Raw genomic sequence first — 27223 nt, forward strand, 5'->3', positions numbered from 1 at the left:
AAGCACCCTGGGATGCAGACCATCTGGCCCTGGGGATTTATCTGCCTTCAATCCCTTCAATTTACCTAACACCACTTCCCTACTAACATGTATTTCGCTCAGTTCCTCCATCTCACTGGACCCTCTGTCCCCTACTATTTCTGGAAGATTATTTATGTCCTCCTTAGTGAAGACAGAACCAAAGTAGTTATTCAATTGGTCTGCCATGTCCCTGTTCCCCATGATCAATTCACCTGTTTCTGACTGTAAGGGACCTACATTTGTCTTAACCAATCTTTTTCTTTTCACATATCTATAAAAGCTTTTACAGTCAGTTTTTATGTTCCCTGCCAGCTCGCTCTCATAATCGTTTTTCCCTTTCCTAATTAAGCCCTTTGTCCTCCTCTGCTGGACTCTGAATTTCTCCCAGTCCTCAGGTGAGCCACTTTTTCTGGCTAATTTGTATGTTTCTTCTTTGGAATTGATACGATCCCTAATTTCCCTTGTCAGCCACGGGTGCACTACCTTCCATGATTTATTCTTTTGCCAAACTGAGATGAACAATTGTTGTAGTTCATCCATGCGATCTTTAAATGCTTGCCATTGCATATCCACCGTCAACCCTTTAAGTATCATTTGCCAGTCTATCTTAGCTAATTCACGTCTCATACCTTCAAAGTTACCCTTCTTTAAGTTCAGAACCCTTGTTTCTGAATTAACTATATCACTTTCCATCTTAATGATGAATTCCACCGTATTATGGTCACTCTTACCCAAGGGGCCTCGCACGACAAGATTGCTAACTAATCCTTCCTCATTGCTCAATACCCAGTCAAGAATGGCCTGCTGTCTAGTTGGTTCCTCGACATGTTGGTTCAGAAAACTATCCCACATACATTCCAAGAAATTCTCTTCCTCAGCACCCTTACCAATTTGGTTCACCCAATCTATATGTAGATTGAAGTCACCCATTATAACTGCTGTTCCTTTATTGCACGTATTTCTAATTTCCTGTTTAATGCCATCCCCAACCTCACTACTACTGTTAGGCGGCCTGTACACAACTCCCACCAGCATTTTCTGCCCCTTAGTGTTATGCAGCTCTACCCATATCGATTCCACATCCTCCCGGCTAATGTCCTTCCATTCTATTGTGTTAGTCTCCTCTCTAACCAGCAATGCCACCCCACCTCCTTTTGTTTCATGTCTATCCCTCCTGAATATTGAATATCCCTGAATGCTGAGCTCCCATCCTTGGTCACCCTGGAGCCATGTCTCTGTGATCCCAACTATATCATATTCATTAATAACTATTCTTGGTTCTGTTCTTGGTACATCTGTAGACAACTGATGACTAACTGAGCTATTGTAGTTCATGCTCGGTAATGATGGTTGATCAGAATGAGTGGGTGATCAAAAAGTTAGAGAAATGTAATGTATTTCATGTCACACAAAGGCATTCCACAAAATCCCTTTCTGTAGGTTTCCATTCAGGAGAGAGCATCTCAATGAGGCAGTCTCTTGAGAAGCAAAGATGTCATATCCTCATTAGAGGAAACATTGACAGATCCTCCAAACTTGTTCCTTCAATCTAGAACTGCTATTGGAAACCTTTGCTCCCTGAGGACTTTCTATGGTTTCCACTTGGGAACCTATAAGCAAAACAGCAGTGGGAGGACAAATGTAACAAATAGGAAATAGACCGGATCTTCAGTCCAAGTAGATTTTCAATCAGAGAGCATTGCTGGAAAATCACAGGTGCACGACATATGATTTTCCATCCATTTATTTTAATAAGCAGAAAAGTATGGGCTGTGCACCTGCTATCACCAATGATGCACTCACTGCTCCCTGCACTTACTGCAAAGACATTAGACCTTAAAAGCCTTGCAACCTAACCAGAATTTAAAATGAATTTAACAAAATAATTCAGTACAACAGCATAATGCAAAAAAGGATCTGGTTGTGAAGTTCTTCCATTACTGCTAAACAGGAATTCACATAAGTTTTGATAGAGGCCTCAAGGATCTGGACAGACATCATGCCTGGTAAAACTAGTACATGGGTCAGTATGCAAACCGCATGCTGATGTTTTCCTGCATGATAACCTGCCATGGCTGAGTGGGAGTGGGGTGTTGGGAAAGAAGAGGGATTGGGATGTGAGAAGAAGGAAAAAGATGTTAGCAGGTGGATATGGGAAAACGGTACAAAGGTTTGGGGTTGAAGTAATTCTGAAGAAAACATCACAGCTTGCCAAGAACAATAGAGTGGGATAGTTAATTAAGAAGCCAGGGCTATTCATCTGCACAGAACACTGCATCCACTTTGCAAATCAGCACTGTACATAAATACCATGTTCTAAAATGGAATATCAAGGCAAAGGCTTTCCACACAACAATGCTAGCGTGACACATGGAACAAACCAACTCTTACACATTAGGTCACCCACATACAACTACACCAATCTGGTAAGAGTGAGGAAAACAATGAGTAAGTAGATGGCAAAAAAAAGCCTCTAACCAGCAAAAGATTTTAAGGATCACAGAAGTTATTAGTTAGGAGCAATAAAGGTCAATACTTCAGTGAAAAAAGTGCAATATTATGACAATCTCTATATTTATTTTATGTCATGCTGAACCTAATAATATTTGTCTCTACTGAGAAATATTTGGTTTCTTGTACTACTGAGATAGTATTTTAAAATGCAACCAAATAAAAGCAGGTTAAAGTTCCAAGTGATATTAAACTGTGTTTCAGATAACACTCTTTTGCCCTGTTCATTGTTGAAGAACTGATGAAATAAACTAGTAAAGAGACATGTCAATTAACAGTAACAGTAAATTAATCAAAAGTCATCATTAAACTCCCTCTGCAACCGCATGCTTCCTCATCAGCAGACCCCTATCAGTGCTTATTGATAACAACATCTCCTCCTTGCCAATCATCAGCAGTGGTGCATGTCAAGGCTGCATGCTTAGCCCCCGGCTTTACTCTCCATCGGACATGACTGTTTGGCTAAATACAGATCCAATGCCATCTTCCAATTTGCCGGTGACACCACTGTTGTTGGTTGAATCACTGGTCGCATTGAGTCAGTGTACTGAAGCAATCAAGGTCACCTGGTTGAGTAGCACTGCAAAAACAATTTCTCACTTAACGTCAGACTTAGAAAGGGGAAGGAAACTGAACATGCGCCAGTGCCAGCCTACATTGGGGGATTGGTGGTTTAGAGAACCAACAGCTTGAAATTCCTAAGCATCAACCTATCCTGGGCACAGCACATAAATACAATCATGAAGGAAGTGCACCAGAACCCTTACTTTCTTTGCAGGTTAAGGAGGTTTGGCTTGACATTGAACACTCCAATAAACTTTCACAGATGTACTACATAGAACATAGAACATAGAATAGTACAGCACAGTACAGGCCCTTCGGCCCACAATGTTGTGCCGACCCTCAAACCCTGCCTCCCATATAACCCACCACCTTAAATTCCTCCATATACCTGTCTAGTAGTCTCTTAAACTTCACTAGTGTATCTGCCGCTACCACCGACTCAGGCAGTGCATTCCACGCACCAACCACTCTCTGAGTAAAAAACCTTCCTCCAATATCCCCCTTGGACTTCCCACCACTTACCTTAAAGCCATGTCCTCTTGTATTGAGCAGAGGTGCCCTGGGGAAGAGGCGCTGGCTATCCACTCTATCTATTCCTCTTATTATCTTGTACACCTCTATTATGTTTCCTCTCATCTTCCTTCTCTCTAAAGAGTAAAGCCTTAGCTCCCTTAATCTCTAATCATAATGCATACTCTCTAAACCAGGCAGCATCCTGGTAAATCTCCTCTGTACCCTTTCCAATGCTTCCACATCCTTCCTATAGTGAGGTGACCAGAACTGGACACAGTACTCCAAGTGTGGCCTAACCAGAGTTTTATAGAGCTGCATCATTACATCGCGACTCTTAAACTCTATCCCTCGACTTATGAAAGCTAACACCCCATAAGCTTTCTTAACTACCCTATCCACCTGTAAGGCAACTTTCAGGGATCTGTGGACATGTACCCCCAGATCCCTCTGCTCCTCCACACTACCAAGTATCCTGCTATTTACTTTGTACTCTACCTTGGAGTTTGTCCTTCCAAAGTGTACCACCTCACACTTTTCTGGGTTGAACTCCATCTGCCACTTCTCAGCCCACTTCTGCATCCTATCAATGTCTCTCTGCAATCTTCGACAATCCTCTACAGTATCTACAACACCACCAATCTTTGTGTCATCTGCAAACTTGCCAACCCACCCTTCTACCCCCACATCCAGGTCGTTAATAAAAATCACAAAAAGTAGAGGTCCCAGAACAGATCCTTGTGGGACACCACTAGTTACAATCCTCCAATCTGAATGTACTCTCCACCACAACCCTCTGCCTTCTGCAGGCAAGCCAATTCTGAATCCACCTTGCCAAACTTCCCTGGATCCCATGCCTTCTGACTTTCTGAATAAGCCTACCGTGTGGAACCTTGTCAAATGCCTTACTAAAATCCATATAGATCACATCCACTGCACTACCCTCATCTATATGCCTGGTCACCTCCTCAAAGAACTCTATCAGGCTTGTTAGACATGATCTGCCCTTCAAAAAGCCATGCTGACTGACCCTGATCAGACCATGATTCTCTAAATGCCCAGAGATCCTTTCTCTAAGGATCTTTTCCAACAGCTTTCCCACAACAGATGTAAGGTTCACTGGTCTATAATTACCCAGACTATCCCTACTACCTTTTTTGAACAAGGGGACAACATTTGCCTCCCTCCAATCCTCCGGTACCATTCCCATGGACAAGGAGGACATAAAGATCCTAGCCAGAGGCTCAGCAACCTCTTCTCTCGTCTCGTGGAGCAGTCTGGGGAATATTCCGTCATGCCCCGGGGACTTATCCGTCCTAATGTATTTTAACAACTCCAACACCTCCTCTTCCTTAATATCAACATGCTCCAGAACATCAATCTCACTCGTATTGTCCTCACCATCATCAAGTTCCCTCTCATTGGTGAATACTGAAGTGAAGTATTCATTGAGGACCTCGCTCATTTCCACACCCTCCAGGCATATCTTCCCACCTTTATCTCTAATCGGTCCTACCTTCACTCCTGTCATCCTTTTTTTCTTCACATAATTGAAGAATGCCTTGGGTTTTTCCCTTACCCTACTCGCCAAGGCCTTCTCATGCCCCCTTGTTGCTCTTCTCAGCCCCTTCTTAAGCTCCTTTCTTGCTACCCTATGTTCCTCAATAGACCCTTCTGATCCTTGCTTTCTAATCTCATGTATGCTGCCTTCTTCCTCCTGACTAGATTTTCCACCTCACTTGTCACCGCACTTGTCACCCATGGTTCCTTCACCCTACCATTCTTTATCTTCCTCACCGGGACAAATTTATCCCTAACATCCTGCAAGAGATCTCTAAACATCGAGCACATGTCCATAGTACATTTTCCTGCAAAAAACATCATCCCAGTTCACACCCGCAAGTTCTAGCCTTATAGCCTCATAATTTGCCCTTCCCCAATTAAAAATTTTCCTGTCCTCTCTGACTCTATCCTTCCCCATGATAATGCTAAACGCCAGGGAGCAGTGGTCACTGTCCCCCAGATGCTCACCCACTGAAAGATCTCTGACCTGACCCGGTTCATTACCTAATACCAGATCTAGTATGGCATTCCCCCTAGTCGGCCTGTCAACATACTGTGACAGGAATCCGTCCTGGACACACTTAATAAACTCTGCCCCGTCCAAACCCTTGGAACTAATCAGCTGCCAATCAATATTAGGGAAGTTAAAGTCACCGATGATAACAACCCTGTTATTTTTGCACATTTCCAAAATCTGCCTCCCAATCTGCTCCTCTGTATCTCTGCTGCTACCAGGGGGCCTATAGAATACTCCCAATAGAGTAACTGCTCCCTTCCTGTTCCTGACTTCCACCGATACTGACTCAAAAAAGGATCCTGCTACATCACCCACCCTTTCTGTAGCTGTAATAGTACCCTTGACCAGTAATGCCACCTCTCCTCCCCTCCACCCCCCCGCCCCCACTCTCTATCCCTTTTAAAGCACTGAAATCCAGGACTATTGAGAATCCATTCCTGCCCTGGTGCCAGCCAAGTCTCTGTAATGGCCACTACATCATAATTCCATGAATGTATCCAAGCTCTCAGTTTATCACCTTTGTTCCTGATGCTTTTTGCATTGAAGTACATGCACTTTAGCCCTTCTACCTTACTACCTTTACACCCTTTATTCTGCTTCTCTTTCCTCAAAGCCTCTCTATATGTTAGATCTGGCTTTACTCCATGCACTTCTTTCACTGCTCTATCGCTCTGGGTCCCATCCCCCTTGCAAATTAGTTTAAACCCTCCCGAACCATGCTAGCAAACCTACCTGCAAGGATATTGCTCCCCCTCGAATTCAGGTGCAACCCATCCAATCTGTACAGGTCCCACCTTCCTTGTACTGTTAGAAGTATCCAGATTATGACTACTATGACCAATTTGCACACAAATATTTTTTCCTCTCTCTTCTAAGTATTTTCTTGTAGAAATTGTGTATGCTTACATTTAATTTGCTTTCATGTGAATCTATTTTATATAATGCTATGTGCCTTTGATGATGCTGCAAGGAAGTTCTTGATTGCACCTGTGCACAAGCTATTGTGTATATGACAATAAACTTCACTTTAACTTTGATTCCACCAAGTAGTTATGTTCTCATCCCCAAACAGGGAAGTATTAACTCCAAAGACAATAGTTAATTTAATTTCAGCCCCCAGCAGATGACCATGGTTTGAAATGAAGTTTCAAAGGACATAGGAGAGATGGAAAGGTAAACTAAAAAGTGGCAATAGGATTAAAAGTTTAGGTTTCAAAAATCAAATGTTGTTAGGCAAAGTATAGGAGGTGCAATGTGAGATATGAGTCCTGATTTTAGGTAAGATCAGAATCAGAATCAGGATCAGTTTTAATGTCACCGGAAATTCATTATGCTGCAGCAGTACATTGAAATACATAATAATAAAAACTGAATTACTGTGTGTGTGTGTGTGTGTGTGTGTGTGTATACTTTTTAAGTTAAATTAAATAAGTTGTGCAAAAAAGTAGTGAAAGAGTATCCATTCAGAAATCTGATGGCAGAGGGAAAGAAGCTGTTCCCAAATCGTTGATTGTGTGCCTTTAGTCTCCTTTACTCCTTCCCTGACGATAGCAATGAGAAGAGGGCACATCCTGGGTGATGGGAGTTCTAAATGATGGATGCTACCTTTCTGAGGCATCAATCCTTGAAGATGTCCTGGATGCTGGAGAGGCTCGTACCCTTGATGGAGCTGACTGAGTTTACAACTTTATGCAGCTTATTTCGATCCTGTGCAGTGCCCTTCCCCATACCAGATGGTGATGCAGCCAGTTAGAATGCTCTCCACAGTACATCTGTAAAAAATTGAGAGTGTTTTGGTAACATCCCAAAACTCCTCAAACTCCTAATGAAATATAGCCACCTCCATACCTTCTAGTAAGTACATCGACATATTGGGCCCAGCATAGATTCTCAGTGATATTGACATCCAGAAACTTGGAAATGCTCACCCTTTCCACTTCTGATCCCTCTCTGAGGTCAGGTGTCTGTTCCCTCATCTTACCCTTTCTGAAATCCACAATTAATTACCACAGTGAAGATACCAAGAGGAAAGAAAGTTAATAAAAGGAGTAAATAGATCTTTACATGGATCTTAAGAGAAAGGGTAAAAGTGTTAAAAATGGATCTAAAACCTTGATATTCAATAGTATTCTCATTGCTGACTCTCCACACTTCCCACTAACAGCATGTTAGAATGTTGTGGGTGAATAAATTACTATTCTCCAGAGACTGAATTGGTTCAACCACAAGATTAGATTAGCACTGAAGTATTCTCAGTGGAAGTTCACCTCCTGGCTCCCTAAATCCTTTCCACCTGCACAGCATAAGTCAGAAAATACTCTCCACACAGTGTGACTGTGACTTATTCCAGAAGTTCAACATATTCCGGGGCAAAGCAGCCCAGATGAGTGGCATCACACTCACTACGTCAAGTGTTCTCTCCGTCACTCCCAAAAGGCAAACTGAAGCAACTCACCAAGGATACTCCAACCATACCTTACAATCCTGTGAAATCAGGTACATAAAGTACAAAAAGGGCTGCAAGCACAAGTGAACACTACCACCTGCAGGCTCCTGTCCACACGAGAAACCATCATTATTTGGAAATATCACCGGCATTGGGTATAAATCATAAAACTCCCTACTGGACAACACTATGGGATTACCTTCACGAGAAAGACCTAAGGATCAGGAAGGCAGATCACCATGTCCTTCACAAGGGGAATGAAGGATGATAAATAAATGCTGCCAGTGATGCCCAGATCCCAAAAACAAGTAACACTAAAAAAATATTCTGGCAACATACACAAAATGCTGGAGGAACTCAGTAAGCCAGGAAACATCTCTGGAAAAGAGTGCAGTTAATGTTTCAGGCCAAGACCTTGCAGCAGGACCGGAGAAAAAAAAGAGGAGGAATCAGAGTTAGAAGGAGGGAAGGAAGAAACAGAAGGTGATTGGGAGGGGGAGGGGTGAAGTAAAGATCTGGGAAGCTGATTGGTGAAAGAGATACAGGGCAGGAGGAGGGGGAATCCAATAGGAGAAGACAGAAGGCCATGGAAAAAAGAAAAAGAAGAAGGAGCACCAGAGGAAGGTAAAGGAGATAAGGTGAGAGAGGGAGGCCCTACCCCCTCCTTCTCTATTCCCCATCCCCTTTTTCCTCTATCAGCTTATCCTGTTGCCTGCCCATCACCTCCCTCTTTCACCATTCTACTTCCCAGCTCTCTACCTCACCCTCCCCTTTCCTGGTGTCACCTATCACCTACTAGTTTCTATTTCTTCCTCCTCGCCCTGCCCACCTTCTTACCCTGAATTCTCATCATCTTTCTCCAGTCCTGATGAAGGGACTCAGCCGAAAACATTGACTGTTGACTGTTTTCCATCAATGCTGCCTGGCCTGCTGAGTTCCTCCAGCATTTTGTGTGTGTTGCTTGGATTTCCAGCATCTACCGTTTTTTCTCTTGTTTATGAAAAAATATTTTGATATTAATTTAATTGAGAAGAACAGGGCTGCTGAGATAAAGCCAGTGAGATTAACAGCTGTAGATGAAAGAAAAATCCTGTATCATGATTTTTTTTTAGACTCAGAGAATTGTAGTTTAATACAGCATGGAAACATTCCTTTAGCCCAAATCCTCCAACTGACCAAAATGCCCAACCAGGCCCTTATCCCTCTAAGTCTTTCTTATCTATGTACCAAATCCAAGAGTTGTTTAAAAGTTGTTATTGGACCCGCCTCAATAAATTCTTCTGGCTACTTGTTCCATGTATGCATCATCCTCTGCATGGAGAAGCTGAACTCTCAGGTCCCTTTTAAATCCATTCCCCTCTCACTTTAAACCTATTCTTTCTAGTTTCGATTTCCATTCCCTGGGAAAAAGATGCAACCTATCTATTCCTTTTATTAATTTTCTTTAATAAAACATAGAAAACCTACAGCACAATACAGTCCCTTCGGCCCACAAAGCAGCGCCGAACATGTCCTTACCTGAGAAATTAACTAGGGTTACCCATAGCCCTCTATTTTTCCGAGCTCCATATACCTGTCCAGTAGTCTCTCAAAAGACGCTATCATATCCGTCTCCACCACCATCGCCAGCAGCCCATTCCACACACTCACCACTCTTTGCGTAAAAAACCTACCCCTGATATCTCCTCTGTACTTACTCCCAAGCACCGTAAAACTATGCCTTCTCGTGCTAGCCATTTCAGCACTGGGAAAAGGCCTCTGATTATCCACATGATCAATGCCTCTTATCATCTTATATACTTCTATAAGGTCACCTCTTATCCTCTGTTGCTCCAAGGAAAACAGGTCGAGCTCACTCAACCTATTCTCATAAGGCATGCTCCCCAATCCAGGCAACGTCCTTGTAAATCTCCTCTGCACCCTTTCTATGATTTCCACATCCTTCCTAACGTGAGGCGACCAGAACTGAGCACGGTATTCCAAGGGGGGGGGGGGTCTGACCAAGGTCCTATATAGCTGCAACATTACCTCTCAGCTCTGAAACTCAATACCATGATTTTTGAAGCCCAATGCACTGCATGCTTTCTTAACCACAGAATCAACCTGCGCAGCAGCTTAGCCTGTCCTATGGACTTGGACCCCAAGATCCCTCTGATCCTCCACACTGCCAAGAGTCTTACCATTAATGCTATATTCTGCCATCATATTTGACCTACCAAAATGAACCACCTCACACTTATCTGGGTTGAACTCCATCTGCCACTTCTCAGACCATTTTTGCATCCTATCAATATCCCGCTGTAACTTCTGACAGCCCTCTACACTATCCAAAACACCTCCAACCATTGTGTCATCAGCAAATTTACTAACCCATCCCTTCATTTCTTCATCCAGGTCATTTATAAAACTCTCGAAGAGTTGGGGTCCCAGAACAGATCCCTGAGGCACACGACTGGTGACCGACCTCCATGCAGAATATGACCTGTCTACAACCACTCTTTGCCTTCTGTGGGCAAGTCAGTTCTGGGTCCACAAAGCAATTTCCCTTTGGATCCCATGCTTCCTTACTTTCTCAATAAGCTTTGCATTGGGTACCTTGTCAAATAAGCTTTGCATTGGGTATCTTGCTGAAATCCATATACACTACATCTACTGCTCTATTATCATCAATGTGTTTAGTTATGTCCTCAAAAAATTCAATCAAGCTTGTCAGGCATGACCTGCCTTTCACAAAGCCATGCTGACTATTCCTAATCATATAATGTTTCTCCAAATGTTCATAAATCCTGCTTCTCAGGATCTTCTCCATCAACTTACCAACCACTGAAGTAAGACTCACTGGTCTATAATTTCCACTCCCTTTCTTGAATAATGGAACAACATCCACAACCCTCCAATCCACCGGCACCTCTCCTGTCCACATTGATGATGCAAAGATTATCACCAGAGGTTCAGCAATCTCCTCCCTCACCTCCCACAGTAGCCTGGATGCTTGATGCTTTCCAAAAGCTCTAGCACATCCTCTTTCTTAATATCTACATGCCCAAGCTTTTCAGTCCACTGTAAGTCATCCCTACAATTGCCAAGATCCTTTTCAGTAGTGATTGTTGAAGCAAAGTACTCATTAAGTGCCTCTGCGATCTCCTCTGGTTCCATACACATTTTCCCACTGTCACACTTGATTAGTCCTATTCTCTCACATCTTATCCTCTTGCTCTTCACATGCTTGTAGAATGCCTTGGGGTTGTCCTTAATCCTGTTCGCCAAGGCTTTCTCATGTCCCCTTCTGGCTTTCCTAATTTCTTTCTTGTGCTCCTTCCTGCTAGCTTTATAATCTTCTAGCTCTCTATCAATACCTAGTTTTTTGCACCTTTCCTAAACTTGTCTTTGTCTCCAAGGACTTACACTGAAATCTTTTTGATGAAGAGTCAATTTTGATGTAAGGTTAACCTGTAATGTTAACCTAGCTTTTCTCTCACAGATTTTGCTTCAACAGCTGATTATTTCCTGCATACTTTATTTTCACTTTGTACTTCCATCATCTTTTGCTTTTCAGTTTTTAGGTTCTTGGGCACACCTTTACCCACTCCAGTTTCTGCAGCTGAAGCTATGCAAAAGGGCCTAAGTTATGCAGCAGGCTTTCACCAGAGCACTTTACTTTGACATGTTTTCATCCTTTAACCATGAGGCCCTTTCTCTTAATGAAATGATAATTCTATTACCAGATGAACTCTATGGTCTTCTGTACTATCGCATTATGCTTCCTTCCTGCATGAACATTGACAAAAAATAAAAGTGTAGTCTTCTATTGTTTTCTCCTGTATTGTTGAAAATCCCACTTTCAATGCCTTAAGGCATGACAGGCCTGGAACCTGTATGCTTCGCATTATTTGAATAGGGAGCAGAAATCTTAGATCTTCATCAAAGTGCCAGTGTCAGTATTATCACTGGGTGCGTGGCAAAGATGTATAGGGTTGCTCCATGAATAATACAATAATGATCTCCACAGAAAGCTAATGAGAACCAGTGGCAGGTCCAAATACTCAAAATCTCTGAATTAAGTGGGCGAGTGAGTGACAGAATGATAATGTGGCTACATGTGTGGGTGCCACTGGATGGACAAATGAGTGGCAGTGATGTGTGTGCTGTACGCCGAGGTAAAGGATTCCTTTTGCTCAGATATTACGTAGATTACCCTAATACACTGTATTTGCATCCCAGATAAGAAAGTGGAATTTCTAGTTACGGTGAAATTAAACACAGAGTATTCAACAAGGAAGCCTTTCATGAAAATGTGCCAAGATACACACAAAGGAACAGAATATTTTTGCATTTTATCACAAAGGCGGCAGTCGTGACTCAACAACCTTCAAAATAGCAAAACATCAATAATCAGCCACCGTTTTGCAAAAGCCTTTATCTCCTGCTCACAGATAAAAAATAACTAATTATATACTGCAACCCATATTTAACTATAGCATTCATTTAAAAAGCAATATTGTCTATCCAATATAAATTAGAATTTGTAAAGTGCAATTACTAGTAAAATGACATAATTTCTATGTATGATTTGTCAATACTGAGCAACATCCTTTTGGTTTAATTTCCTCAGCATGGCATTTTAATATGTGCAGGCCAGTGCACCTTCATAACTCCTAACCATGCTATTTCATCACATCACTAGTTAAAAGATTCAAATTAATCAGGTTAACCAATCAGAAGAAAATTATAAACAATGAAAACAAATTAAATTGATACTTACTAAAATATTTTAACTGTCATATTCCATTATAGAGTTGAGATTTTACAGAAAAGGAAAACAAAGGAGAAAAACAAAGTGTGACAAAATAATTACTCATTAATACTGTATATTTAATTGTTCATAATTTTAAATACCTCAATCCATATTTTCCATTCACTGTTGATCTAAGCCGGCCATTAGCTAGTAGACAGAATTTACAGAGATTTCGTAAGTGATTATGCTGTCAACAAATTTAAGTAGTCCAAAGTAGAACAACCTACACACAGTACAACTTGCCAATTGACACTAAATAGAGCAGCTTCTTACACAATTGTCATAATTGAATGCCAGTGTGCATGTCACTGTTGTAGGCAGAATAGTATTGAATAGTATCCCTCACTGCAAAGTAGTTGAAGATGCAGCACCATTGTTTGACTATCACTTGTACAAAATGACTTTACACAAAGTTTCTCACATAAAATGCTAGAGGAACTCATCAAGTCGGGTTGCCTTTATGGAAAAGGAAAAAACAGTTGGCATTTTGGGCTGAGACTCTTCCTCAGAATTGGAAAGGAAGGGAGAAGAAGCCAGAACAAGAAGGGGTGGGAGAGGAAGGAGCACAGCTTGAAGGTGATAGATGAAGCCAGGCTGAGAAGGAAGGTGGGTGGTGAGGGGGAGGAAGTAAGAAACTGGGAAGTGATAGGTGGAAATGTTAAAGGGCTGAAGAGGAAGGAATCAAATAGGAGAGAACAGAGGACCACGGGAAAAAGGGAAGGGAGAGGGGCCAGATGGAGGTGATGAGGAGAGAAGAAGGGGCTTGAAGATGGACAGATTGGAGAATGGACAAAGAGAGAAGGAGGGAGAGAGGGAAATTACCCAGTTAGAGAAATCAGCAGATTGCAGGCTACCTAGACAGGCTATGAGTTGTTGCACCTCAAGCCTGAGAGTGGCTTCATCATGACAGTAGAGGAAGCCATAGATCAACATGCCAGAATGGGAATAGGAAGTTCAATTGAAATGGATCGCCATCAGGAAATCCTGCCTTTTGTGGGGGATGGAGAAAAGCTGCTCGATGAAATGGTCCCCCGATCTATTTTGTGCCTTGCCAACGTAGAGGAAGCTGCACCAGGAGCACCAATACAGTAGATGACCCAACAGACCGCCTCACCTGTTAAAACTGTTTGGAGCCCTGAATGGTAGTGAGAGGGGAGGTGTAGAGAAGGTGTAATACTTGTTCCACTTGTAGGAATAAGTGCCAGGAGAGAGTTGAATAGGGAAGGACAAGTGGGCAGGAAAGTCATGTAGAGAGTGATCCCTGTGGAAAGTGTGGGTGGGGAGAAGGAAAAGTGATGTTTAGTGATAAGATAACCAGGCTCAAGACCCTTCAACAGACCTCTTATATAATAAGATAGACTCTTGACTTCACAATCAATCTTGTTATAATCTTGTACTTTATTATTTACTTCCACTACACGTTCCCTATAACTATTAAAAACTGGACTATAGTGTTATTTACACTTAAATCTTAAATGTTAAGACTTAAATGTCATTGGCTGAATCAAAGGTCAGCATTTAGGAGGGAAATTGAAGACCTATCTGAGTGGTGCCACAGCAACAATACCCAACTCACTGTCAGCAAGACCAAAGAGCTGATTATTGACTTCAGGAGGAGGAAACCAGAGGTCCTTGAGCCAGTCCTCATCAGGAGATCAGAGGTGGAGAGGGTCAGCAGTTTTAAATTCCTCTGTGTTATCATTTTGGAGAATCTGACCTGGGCCCAGCATATAAGTGCAATTATGAAGAAAGCATGGCAGTGCCTTTACTTCCTTAGGAGTTTGCAAAGATTCGGTGTGACATCTAAAACATTGACAAATTTCAATAGATGTGTCATGTAAAGTATATTGACTGGCTGTATCACAACCTGGTATAGACACACTAGTACCCTTGAACAGAAAATCCGACACAAAGTAATGGATATTGTCCAGTCCATCACAGCTAAAGCCCTCCCCACAACTGAGTACATATACATGAAGTGTTGTCGCAGGAAGACAGCATCCATCATCAGGGACCCCACTACCCAGCTCATGCTCTCCTCTCACTGTTACCATCAGGAAAAAAGTACTGGAGCCTCAGGACTCACACCACCAGGTTCAGGAATAGTTACTACCCCTTAACCATTAGGCTCTTGAATCAAAGGTGATAACTTCACTCAACTTCATTCGCCCCATCACAGAACTGATCGCCCAACCTAGGAAAAGGAATTGCAGGGTTGTATATGGTGACTTCTCTGTACTTTGATAATAAATTTACATTGAAATTTGTTATTGGAACGCTGAGAGTAGAACAGTACAGTCCAGTAAAGGCCCTTCAGCCCAAGATGTTGTGCTGACTTTTAACCTGGTCTAAGATCAATCAAACCTTCCCTCCCACATAGTTTGTTCATCCGTGTGCTTATCTAGGAGTCTCTTAAATGTCCCTATGTGGCTAAATGTGGTGGGTCCTTCCCCTTTTCTCACCTTTTTACTATGGCTTCTTCCCCCTTCCTTTTCACTCCTGATGAAGGGTCTCAGCCCAAACTGTTCATTCGTCTCCATAGATGCTGACTGACTTGCTACATTCCTCCAGAATTTTATGTGTTGCTTGCACACAGTAAAGCTTAACAAAGATAATTCTGTTATTTATAACTAGAACACTGCCTGGAAATACTCTTCCTCCTCTCCTCTCTTCCAAATTGATCTGCCTAGATGATTCTTCACATCACTGTGCACACAGGTGATTAAACTCAGGAGCCTTTTCTGTATTAGTCACTCCACACTGAGCACCTAGTAGAAAGTGCCACTTCCTTAGAATTTTAACTGTTGCTTGCAGAGCTTCCAATATCTGTTTCTGTGATATTTAGAAAATGCCAAAATAAACATGTTTCTAATATGAGCATATCTTACTTAGACTGTAGCAAAGCCACCAAGTAGAGGTTGAAAGAAAGGAGTTATTCAGTTATGTGAGACAAAGCTCACGTTAACAGCATTTCTCTGAACATTTTCCATGAATCAGAAAAGAATGTAAAGGGTGTTGAATGTATCCTTGATACACGGAACACTGGTTTCAGATGGCTAGAAGCCTGTGGATTTCTATCTGAATACAACACTTATATAATCATTGTCTTGCATTTCCAACCAAATGGGAAAGGGTTTTGCTCCTGCATACAAAATGTAGATAATTATGCAGAAAAAAATGGGGAACATTAGTGGAGCCATATATCAGTTTTTTATATAGCTTATAGTCAACATACCCAGGAGCTATCAAAAGGTTTAATAACTCAGCATGACATGACAGAACAAGCTAAAAAATCACACCTCTTACCTTCTGCGACTCCTCTGTTATTTGACTATCCTTAAGTCTATAGCATTAAGAATGCAGCCACAAATAAGCCCCAAATATTTAGAGCTGTCTTCAAAGCCAATGGAAATAATAAACGTCAAAAGCTGTTGAGTAATATTTAAAGAAAAAACATGATAAAAATACCTCAGCTCCACAAGAGGAAAAAAAATCTAATATATTGGAACCTGTTGTGTAGCTGAATGACTTGCTGATTTTCACATAGTATTTCACATCAATATACCATAATAGTGTTCCAACAAAAGGAAAGCAGTTGAAAAAGTCCTGTATTTAGACACTTGACATGTAACCACTGTAAATATTCTATTTCATTGAAGCTCTCTTTCCTCCTAAATTCCATTCTGTGAAACCCCCATAGCATCTATTCAAATTGTATCTGACCACTTGGAATGCAATTAGAAACTTTGGCATTCCACAGCAGATGATGAAAACCAGGGGCTATGTTGCTTGACTTTTAGGATTAAATCTATTACAATTCTTCAATATTTTAGAGCCTCTGCCTTAATTTTCCATGGACTTTAGAGTTTGTCTATTTTCTCTTCCCAAGTGCAGCATTTACATTCTCTATTTAATTTAATCTGCCATTCTTTACTCATATACACATTTCATCCCAGTATGTATTTTACTTATTTCTATAATTTCAAAATATAACTTTTGATTCCACTGAGCTTCCCAGTTTAATATATGCTCTAAGCTTTACTACTGTGTAGATAATTTTTTTGGGGCTTTTAGTTCATTTATACACAGAAACAGACTGATATCAGCCAAACCTATAAAGGATCCCCTCCCCATACTTTAATGAACATAGAACAATACAGCAAAGTACATGTCCATTAGTCCATGATGTAGTTCCAAGCTTTTATTCTACTCCAAAATCAATTTAACCCTTCATGTTTCTTTCATTCATGTTTCTTTCATTCATGTGCCTATCTACAAGTCTCTTAAGTATCTCTAAAGTATCCACCTCTGCCATTACCCCTGCAGTGGCCACTTACCTCTGACATTCACCCTTCAATCACTTTCAAATTACACCCTCTCATATTAGCCATTGATGCCATGGGAAAAAGGCACTGGCTGCCCACTTATCTATGCCTCTGGTCATCATCGTCATTGCATCATCATGTACCATGTTGTATGTTGTGAGCGATCATGGTCTTCCATCTGTCTTTAATCTGAGAAGTTCTAATAATTTCTGCCCGTCCATCCTTTGATGTAATTCATGAACGTCATGCGCTATCATCCACGACTTATTCTTCCATCAATCCTTCCTGTCACTGCAAGATGTTCGAGCTTCTCTTTCCTCAGTACATGTTCCAGAAATTCTAGCTGCCATTTCCTAAATGATGATGTCAGCTCTTCTTTTTCTGGCTTTTTTGCAGCATTTCCTCATTTATTACTCTCTCCTTCCACAATATTTTCATCATTCTTCTCAAAAACCACATTTCTGCAGCTTCAAGTCCTCGCTCATCTTGCTTTGATATCATCCAACTGTACGGGGTTTTTCTGTATGTTAAATTTAAAATGGCTTCTTTGTTATGTTATACTTGGGAATGCTTCTTTGTTATGTTAAACGCTGAGAAAGTCCTTCCCACTAGCAGTTTGTTTTGTATTATCTATTGATATGAGGACAAATGAACCAATTGGGATAGTTGTTATGACTTTGGTGTATCTGGAAGATTTGTATGCGTGGAGTTTTGAGGCAGAAGGTGGGAGAGAGAGACAGAGGATGGAGCAGGTACTGTGAGTCCGCTAACGGGGTCGAACCCCGAGCGGGGCGTTCGGCGAGGAGAGGAGACGGAGACGGACTCGTGTGGAGCGTCTGGTCGATCACCTTTGTTGGCCCCAGGCAGCCAGTCGAGGCGGTCCGAGGAGTCGCAGGGTGAAGAAGAAAGGTCCTGAGCTCCAATTGTTTTGTGCACGAAGAGATTGAACTTTGATAAGTGTGGTACCTTTCATTTTCCTTTTATATTTTATTCTCTATTAATTATATAGTTCCACTAATATGTATAAACTGTAAATCATTTAATCGTATCTGGTGTATTGTCTGTTATTTGGGTGGGGTGGGGTACATCACACAGCATCCACACAAACTAATTACCCAGTTTGGCGGGGCCGAGGGCTGATTCCCTAGACGACAGCCAGCCGAGCGACCCTGAGGGTGGCCAGGGAGCTACACAACATTCACTTCCATATGTTAGTGTGGAATGAATGTAGCACCACAACACTCTGGGCTTCGTAATTATAGAAACTATATTATTCTTTAGTATCTTGCTCAAAATGCTCAAATGTGCATTTAGCAATCCCAATCCTTCTTCTAATTTTAACATCAACTCTATCATCAGATGTTATCATGCTCCCTAAGTAATTGAACTTCTATGTTTTGCTGCCCACTTTCAATTCTCATTTCTTGCCATCATATTTATCAAATCATCTCTCATCCCCCTTCACTACAAAGAGAAAAGCTCTAGCTCAATCAACCTATCATCATAAGACGTGCTCACTAGTCCAGGCAAAATCCTGGTAAATCTCCTCTGAAGCATCTCTTAAGGTTCCACATCCTTTCTATGTGGCGACCAGAAGTAACAGAATACTCCAAGCGTGGTCCAACCAGAGCTTTATACAGCTACAGCAGTACCTCGCAGCTCTTGAACTCAAGCCCTGACATCATGGGCAGTTCCTGTGCTGTACTGTTCTATGCTCTATGTTCATGTATTTTAAGTTTATAAATACAGAAGACATTTGGCATTCCTATACCAATTCAAAGTTCCAATTTATTATCAAACTATGTATATCATATACAACCTTGAGATTCATCTTCTGGCAGTGACCCATAAAACAAAGAAACACAATACAATTCACTAAAAAAAAACACAAGCAACAAGATTGCCATATATCCAATTTGCAAAAGAGGACAAATAGCACAAATAGTGGAAAAAAGTAAACAAAATTACATGGAACGTGAAGTACAGAGTCCCCAAAAGTGAGTCCACAGCTATGGAACCTGTTCAGCGCTGAGCTGTGTGAAGCCCATCCAGGAGCCCAATGGCTACAAGGCAACAACTACTCTCGAACCCGCAAGTCAAGACTTCTGCACCTCCCACCTGATGGCAGCAGCGGGATGAAAGGAGACCGGTGAAACGCAGGCAGATGGCGCTGAATACCTGCTCGATAATTTAATCTTGCTTGATGCTTTAATCAACATGGAGTAATGGAGCTTACAACAGGCTTGGTTTCGGCTATCAGGCCTCAATGCTGCGTCCACCCCCAGCAATGGCTGCACCTCAGGAGCTCAGTTCACCAACTCTGAGGTCTCTCTCGCTCTCTGGGGTCTAAAGCTAATGCCTCATGTTGAATATACTCACACTGTCTCTCCAGTGAAATGCTGAGCTCAATGATGAGAACAATGATGAATCTGAAGGTTTGGAGTACCAGGCCATGACACCTTGCCTATATCTGATTTTCACACTGGGCACCTCATGCAAAGCAGTTCTGAAATGTAAATATCTGACAGCTAAGGATTGCTTCCAGAACTACTGGTTTGAAGTCAGCAGATCCCTGCCCATAGTTGCTTCATGGCCTGGTATGGCAAGCGCTCTGCATGTGTCTGGCAGCAACTGCTGTTGTGGATGGAGCTCAGCACATCATGGAAACCAGCCTCCCCTCTGTGGACTCTGTCTATCCTATCACTGCCTCCATAAAGCAGCTAGCATAATCAAAGGCCTCACCCACGTCAGACATTCTCTCTCCCATCAGGCAGAATTTTCAAAAGCCGTGTTATCTTATTCTGACCGTACATGTTATTTTTAACTACACTGCTCTTTCTCTGTAGCTGTTAATAACGGTCTAGAACTATTAGAACATAGAACATAGAACAATACAGCACCCTTTGGCTCTTGCTGTTCTGACAACCATTTAACCTACTCTAAGATCAATCCAGCCACTCCCTCACCTATAGCCCTCCATTTTTCTTCCATCCACATGCCCACCTAAACTCCAATGTAACCACTACTGGCTATGTATTCCACGCATCTACCACATTCTGTGTAAAAAATCTCATAGCTCTTCAACCCAATCCCCCACCTAGTGAAGGCCAACATACCATACATCTTCTTAACCACCCTATCTTTCCCTGCATTCCATGTCTTCTATCATTCAAATGATCTACCATGCAGAAAGTTGTCAAATGCCTTACTAAAATCCATATACGCCACATCCATTGCTCTGCTTTCATTAATGTATTTTGTCACTTCCTCAACGAATTCGATCAGGTTCATGAGGCATGACTTGCCTCTCAAAGAGCCACGTTGACTATCACTAATCAGACTATTTTTCTCCAAATACTGATAAATCCTGCTTCTAAGAATCTTCTGCAATAGTTTACCCACCAATGATGTAAGATTTGCTGTCTATAATTCCTGGGGTAAGCCCTATTAAAACAATTTATATTAAAAAGCAACTAAAAAGATGGAATGCAAAAGTAAACAGGCCAATAATATTAAAAAGGATACCAAAAGTTTCTTCTGATTCATAAAGTGTAAAAGAGAGGTGAGAGAGAATATTGGACCACTGGAAAGCAATGTTAGTGAGGTAGGAATGAGGGACAAGGAAATGGAGGATGAACTGAATGAGTATTTTGCATCAGTTTTCACTGTGGAAGACGCTAGCAGTATAGTGGAAGTTCCATGTGTCAGGAGTCATGAAATGTGTGAAGTTACAATTTTTAGAGAGAAGGCTCTGAAGTTTCCGGAAAACTGAAAGGTCCGAAGGTAAATAAGTCAGCTGGATCAGATGGTGTACACCCCAGGATTCTGTAAGAGGTGGCTGTAGAATTTGTGGAGACATTGGCAATGATCTTTCAAGAATCACTAGATTCTGGAATTGTTCTGGAAGACTGGAAAAGTGCAAATGTCACTCCACTCTTCAAGAGGGAGAGTGGCAGAAGAAAGGAAACTATAGGCCAGTTAGTCTGACCTTAGTTTTTGGAAGATGTGGAGTGAATTATTAAGGATGAGGTTTCAGGGTACTTGGAGGCACATGATAAAATAGGCCATAGTCAGAATGGTTTCCTCAAAAGAAAACTTTGCCTGACAAATCTGTCTGAATTCTTTGAGCAGGATAGACAAAGGAGAAGCAGTTGATTTTATGTACTTGCATTTTCAGAAGGCTTTTGCAAGGCGCCACACGAGGGGCTTAACAAACTACGAGCCCATGGTATTACAGTAAAGATTCTAGCGTGGGAAAGCAGTGGCTGATTGGCAGGAGGCAAAGAATGGGAAAAAAACAATTCTATTTTACGTTATGTGTCAAATATTTGGATGATGGAATTGATGACTTTGTTGCAAAGTTGCAGATGATATGATGATAGGTGGAGGGACAAGGAGTTTTGAGGAAGTAGAGAGGCAACAGATTACTTTGACAGATTAGGAGAATGGGCAAAGAAGTGGAAGATGGAATACAATGTAAGGTCGTACACTTCAGCAGAAGAAATGAAAGGGTTGACAATTTTCTAAATGAAGAGAAAATACAAAAGTCTGAGGTGCAAAGCGATTTGGAAGTCCTTGTGCACAATTCCCTAAAGGTTAATTTGCAGGTTGAGTCTGGGGTGAGGAAAGAAAATGCGATGTTAGCATTCATTTCAAGAGGATAAGAAAATAAAAGCAAGGATGTAATGTTGACACTTTATAAAGCACTGGTGAGTCCTCACTTGGAGTATTGCGTGCAGTTTTTGGACCCTTATCTTAGAAAGGATATGCTGAGTCTGAAGAGGGTTCAATGGAGGCTCATAAGAATGATTCCAGGGTTGAATGGCTTGTCATATGGAGAGTGTTTGAAGGCTCTAGGCTTGTATTCCCTAGAACTTAGAAGAATGAGCAGTGACTCAACCTATCGAATGGTGCAAGTCCTTGATAAAGTGAATATGGAGAGGATGTTTCCTATGGTGGTAGAGCATAAGACCGGAGGACACTGTCTCAGAATAGAAGGGTGTCTTTTTAGAATGGAGCTGAAGAGGAATTTCTTTATACAGAGAGTGGTGAATCTGTGGAATTCTTTGCCTAAGGCAGCTGTAGAGGCCAAGTCTACATGTATATTTAAGACACAAGTTAATAGATTCTTGATTGATCAGGGCATGAAGGGATACTGGGAGTAGGCAGGGGATTGGGGCTGAGAGGAAAATTGGATCAGCCATCATGAGATGGTAGAGCAGACCTGATGGGTCAAATAGCCTCATTCTGCTCCTACATCTTATGGTTTTATGGTCTTCTGGTTTAATACCCTTTTTGAACAAAGGAATAACATTTTGTTATCCTCCAATTTTCTGGTACTACTCCTGTGACTAATGAGCCTAAGGCAAAGATATCTCTTCCCTCACTTCCCGTAGTCAGATCTCTGCTGCCACCTCTGACTCCAGAACATGTTTCTTGTTTTATCCTTGTTTGGTCCTGCTCCCACTCTGTCCATCCTCCTGTTCTTTACATATAGTACATGTAGAATGCTTCGGCATTTTCTTTAATCCTACTTCTCAAGGCCTTCTCATGTCCTCTTCTAGCTCTCCTCAACCCATTCTTAAGCTCCTTCCTGGCAACCTTGTAAACCTCTGGAGCCCTGTCTGATCCTTGCACCTTAAACCTTAAACATTTCTTTTCAAGGTTCAAGATTCAAAAAACTTTATTGTCAGTCTAACCTTACATCAGCTCTGCAGGGCAGAATGAGGCAGCGTTTCTCAGGAGCAGTGCAATCATAACATAAGAAATGCAACACTAAATAATAAACATAACAATAAATAGTAAAACACAACAGCCACATGTCAGTTAAATCATTTATAAGTGTCCAGTGCAAGTTAAAAGTGTCCAAAGCAAAGTCAGGTAGAGTAGCTATTTAGCAGTCTGACTGCCTGTGGGAGGAAGCTGTTTAGTAGCCTTGTGGTTTTAGTTTTGATGCTCCTGTAACGTTTGCCTGATGGCAGAAGAACAAACAGTTCATGGAGAGGGTGTGAGGGGTCTTTAATGATGTACCGTGTCTTCTGGAGGCATCAACTCTGAAAGAGGTCTTGGACAGAAGGTAGGGAGACCCCAATAACCTTCTCTGCTCCCCAGCTACCCTCTGCAAGGCTATTTTGTTGACAGCACTGCAGCTGGAGTACCAGGTTGTGATGCAAAAGGTCAGCACACTCTCAACCATGCCTCTGTAGAATGTAGTTAAGATGTTAGTGGAGAGTGATGCTTGTTTAAGCTTCCTCAGAAAGTGCAATCTCTGCTGGGCCCATTTCACAATCCCAGTGGTGTTCCTGGACCAGGTGAGATTGTCCAAGATCTGCACCCCGAGGAACTTGATGTTTTCCACTCTCTCCACTGTGGAGCCACTGATGCTGAGGGGTGTGTGCTCAGGCTGAGACCGTCTGAAATTGACGATCATCTCCTTGGTTTTGGTGACATTAAGCATCAAGTTGTTATCCCTGCACCAGCTCTCTAGGTGTTTGACCTCCTCCCTGTACATAGTTTCATCATTTTTGCTGATGAGCCCCACCACTGTGGTATCATCTGCAAATTTAATGATCAGGTTCTCCTTGAATCTGGCTGCACAGTCATGTGTTAGCAGTGTAAACAGCAATGGGCTAACCACACAGCCTTGTGGGGATCCAGTGCTCAGTGTGATGGAATCAGAGATGTTCCTGCCAACACAGACTGACTGTGGTCTCTCTGTCAAGAAATCGAGAATCCAGCGACACATGGCAGTGCTAAGGCCAAGCAGCGACAGTTTCTCCACTAGTCTCTGCGGGTTGATGGTATTGAACGCTGAAGTGAAATCAATGTACAGGATTCTGGCATAAGTGTCTTTGTTGTCCAAGTGAGAGAGGACTGTGTGCAGTGTGGTGGATATTGTGTCCTCCGTAGAGCGATTTGGACGATAAGCAAACTGTAGAGGATCCAGCGATGAGGGGAGTAAATTCCTCCTGAGTAAATGTTCCACCTCTCCAATCAACCATGGTTCCTTCACCCTACCATGCTCAGTGAGCCCAACGTAAGTGCTCCCTAAACAACGTCTACATTTCTATTATCCATTTTCCCGATTACAGTAATTCCCAATTAACACTTCCATGTTCCTGCCTAATGGTAGTAATTTTAAGTATTGCACTGTGCTGCTTCCACAAAAAAAGAAAATTCCATGACATATGTGAGTGATAATAATCCTGATTCTGACATGGGTCTCTATTGTGGACAGAGACCTGGAAGTGGGCAGGGAGAGCAGAGTCATGGTTGGGAAAAGGGGAACGGAAAAAAGAGGGAGCAAGAAGCACAAGGGAAACATTCTGTAATGATCAACAAACCAATTGTATGGAATCAAATGACCTTGCCTGGTGTCTCAGGGCTGGGTGTGTCTGCACCCATGCCATTGCTCCACCTCTGACACTCATTCTCTTCCATCTGTCCCAGACCCCTCACGCAGCGCTCCACCCTAGCCATTCCAAGCATCATTTGCTCCTGCTACATTAACAAACTTGCTCTACTCTACATTAACAAATGGAGGTCTTAGGCACTCTAACCATATATACGTGCCTAAGACTTTTGCGGAGTACTGCTCACCCACCAAGAGATCTGATATCTGACCAGGTTCATTGCCTATTACCAGATCCAGTATGGCCTCTCCTCTAGTCAGCTTGTTTACATATTGTATCAGGAATCCTTCCTGGACACATCTAATAAATTTGGCCCCATCAAAACTTTTTGCACTAAGGAGTTGCCAATTAATATTAGGGAAGTTGAAGTGCAGATCAGGAGGCAGGTTCTGGAAAGATGCAATCCATTATTTTTGCATCTTTCCATTATCTGCCTCCTGATCTGTACTTCTGTATCTCTGTTGCTATTGGGGTCTATTGAATATTCTCAACACAGTGCTAGCTCCCTTCCTGTTTCTTACTTCCACCCACACAGACTTAGTGGACAATCTCTCTACGACTTCCTCCCTTTAGATATGGTTAGCCTTTAATAACAATACTTGTATATGATTTGCAATAATCAAACAGAATGGGATATATAATTTATGGTTAATACATTGAATCAAGATATACAATGGTGCATATAGATGTTCACCTGAAATTATGCAGTGATGTTCTGCAAATCAATAATATCAAGAATTCCAGCCCCCTCCTCCCAATTCTTGGATGCTTTCTTCAGGCTATTGTAAACTGATATCTTTTCTTGACAATCAGTCATCTGTTTCTAAATGGAAAGAACGCAGCTGTCAAGCCAGAGACATCTCACTGTATGGATGCTAATATTCTCGTTCCAAGAGCACAAGGCTTCCACTGTACCGAACTTTACAATTTAATTGAAGGTAATGCTCCAGGTTAGCTTTTCTCTTTCGTTTATCCACCTATCACATCTCTAAAAGCCCAGAAGCATATCCAGAACTCAAAATGTACTTTGAATAGTAATTTTAAAGTTTAATTATGGTTCTTTCAAATTTATAATCCGTTTTGGCTTTGTTGTAGAACACTTTAATGATTGATTTCTGATCTGCTTTGATTATATGATTAGTATTAATCCTCTTAAAAGATCTTTAAGATTTACATCTACACAGTTTGCTTGCTGCTTATAATTTTTCCCCAAGTGGTGGTGGCATCCATTAGTCTTGCAAGACCATGGATCTGGGCCTGGGAAGTCTTCCTTCAGTCGACGCTGGAGTGTCCTCTCCAGGGCGCAGGCCTGGGCAAGGTTGTATGGAAGACTGGCAGTTGCCCATGCAGCAAGTCTCCCCTCTCCACGACATCGATGTTGTCCAAGGGAAAGGCAAGGGCCGATGCAGCTTGACACCAGTGTCATTGCAGGAGTTGGCAGAACGAGGTTGAAGGCAAAGTTAGACTGCCTGAGGGACTTCAGCTCCAGATTTGTCCTCAGGGTTTACTCCCGAAGCCTTTCCTATGAGTGGAGGTTTAAAATCAGGGTTTTCCCTCTCTTAGATGGACTGCCTTCCCAGGCTGATGAGCTCCATCTACCCGAAGCACTGGTTTTAAGGCACCAGGACCCGTCCTTGCCCCTTTTCCTGTCAGTAGAAACAGTTCTGCCGGGCTTGGAAGGCTAAGCCACGTGAGAAGGCTAGGAGTTGTACTTGGTTCCTCAAGTACAGACGTTTAACTTGTTTTATGCTAATTAACATTTTAACCTATTCTTTAATTTATGAATTTCTTTTATTGATTCCACTCTTCTTAGTTTGGTACTATCTCCAAATTTGAAAACTTTCCAATGAATTAATGAATGCTGGTAATGTAGCTCGCTCAGAAATAGCAATGCTGCCAACAATCAGTACCTTGGACTAAGATCGAAATGATTATTTATTTATCCAATTTCCACTCTGATTCTTATCCTTAGGTTCATGCTAAATCTCCATTAAGACATTTGTCCAAGGTTATTTGGAGTCAATGTGTAGTTCATTAGCCCTAAGGTCTCCCACAGATTTCAAAGAAGTTGAAGCCATTGATCTGATAGAATCTTTCCCATCCAAATCTATGCCATCTGCTGTTAATGATCAAGTTTATTCCAGATAATCAAGTTGTTTCATTTCAATGGAATCATGAAAAATCTAATGAGTTAATGCAGCTCCTGGGGCTTTATCAATATTAGTGAACACCTGTAAAGCATTATCGTTATCTTCAAGCTATTGATTACTTCTCTCTGTCCATTGAGTTACCTGGTATTGATTACCAGATTCTTTTTGTCAGATGTTAAGCCTACCACTGATCATTGTGATGGTTCTCAGGAATCCACCTTCTCAAAATACTGCTGATAGTCTTAGGGGTTTAAAATAAATATATTTAATTTTGTAAGCAGAGTACCAATTAACTACTTAATGCAGTTACAGGCCGGTGGTAGATTGTGTTGGAAGTATCCCTACCAGCAGACTGAAACAATCCCAAAGCACTGGAGGTTACTGACAATACAGGAAGAATTTGGCCATG

This window comes from Mobula birostris, chromosome 2, assembly GCF_030028105.1.
Source record: "Mobula birostris isolate sMobBir1 chromosome 2, sMobBir1.hap1, whole genome shotgun sequence".
In the NCBI taxonomy this organism is placed as follows: domain Eukaryota; kingdom Metazoa; phylum Chordata; class Chondrichthyes; order Myliobatiformes; family Myliobatidae; genus Mobula; species Mobula birostris.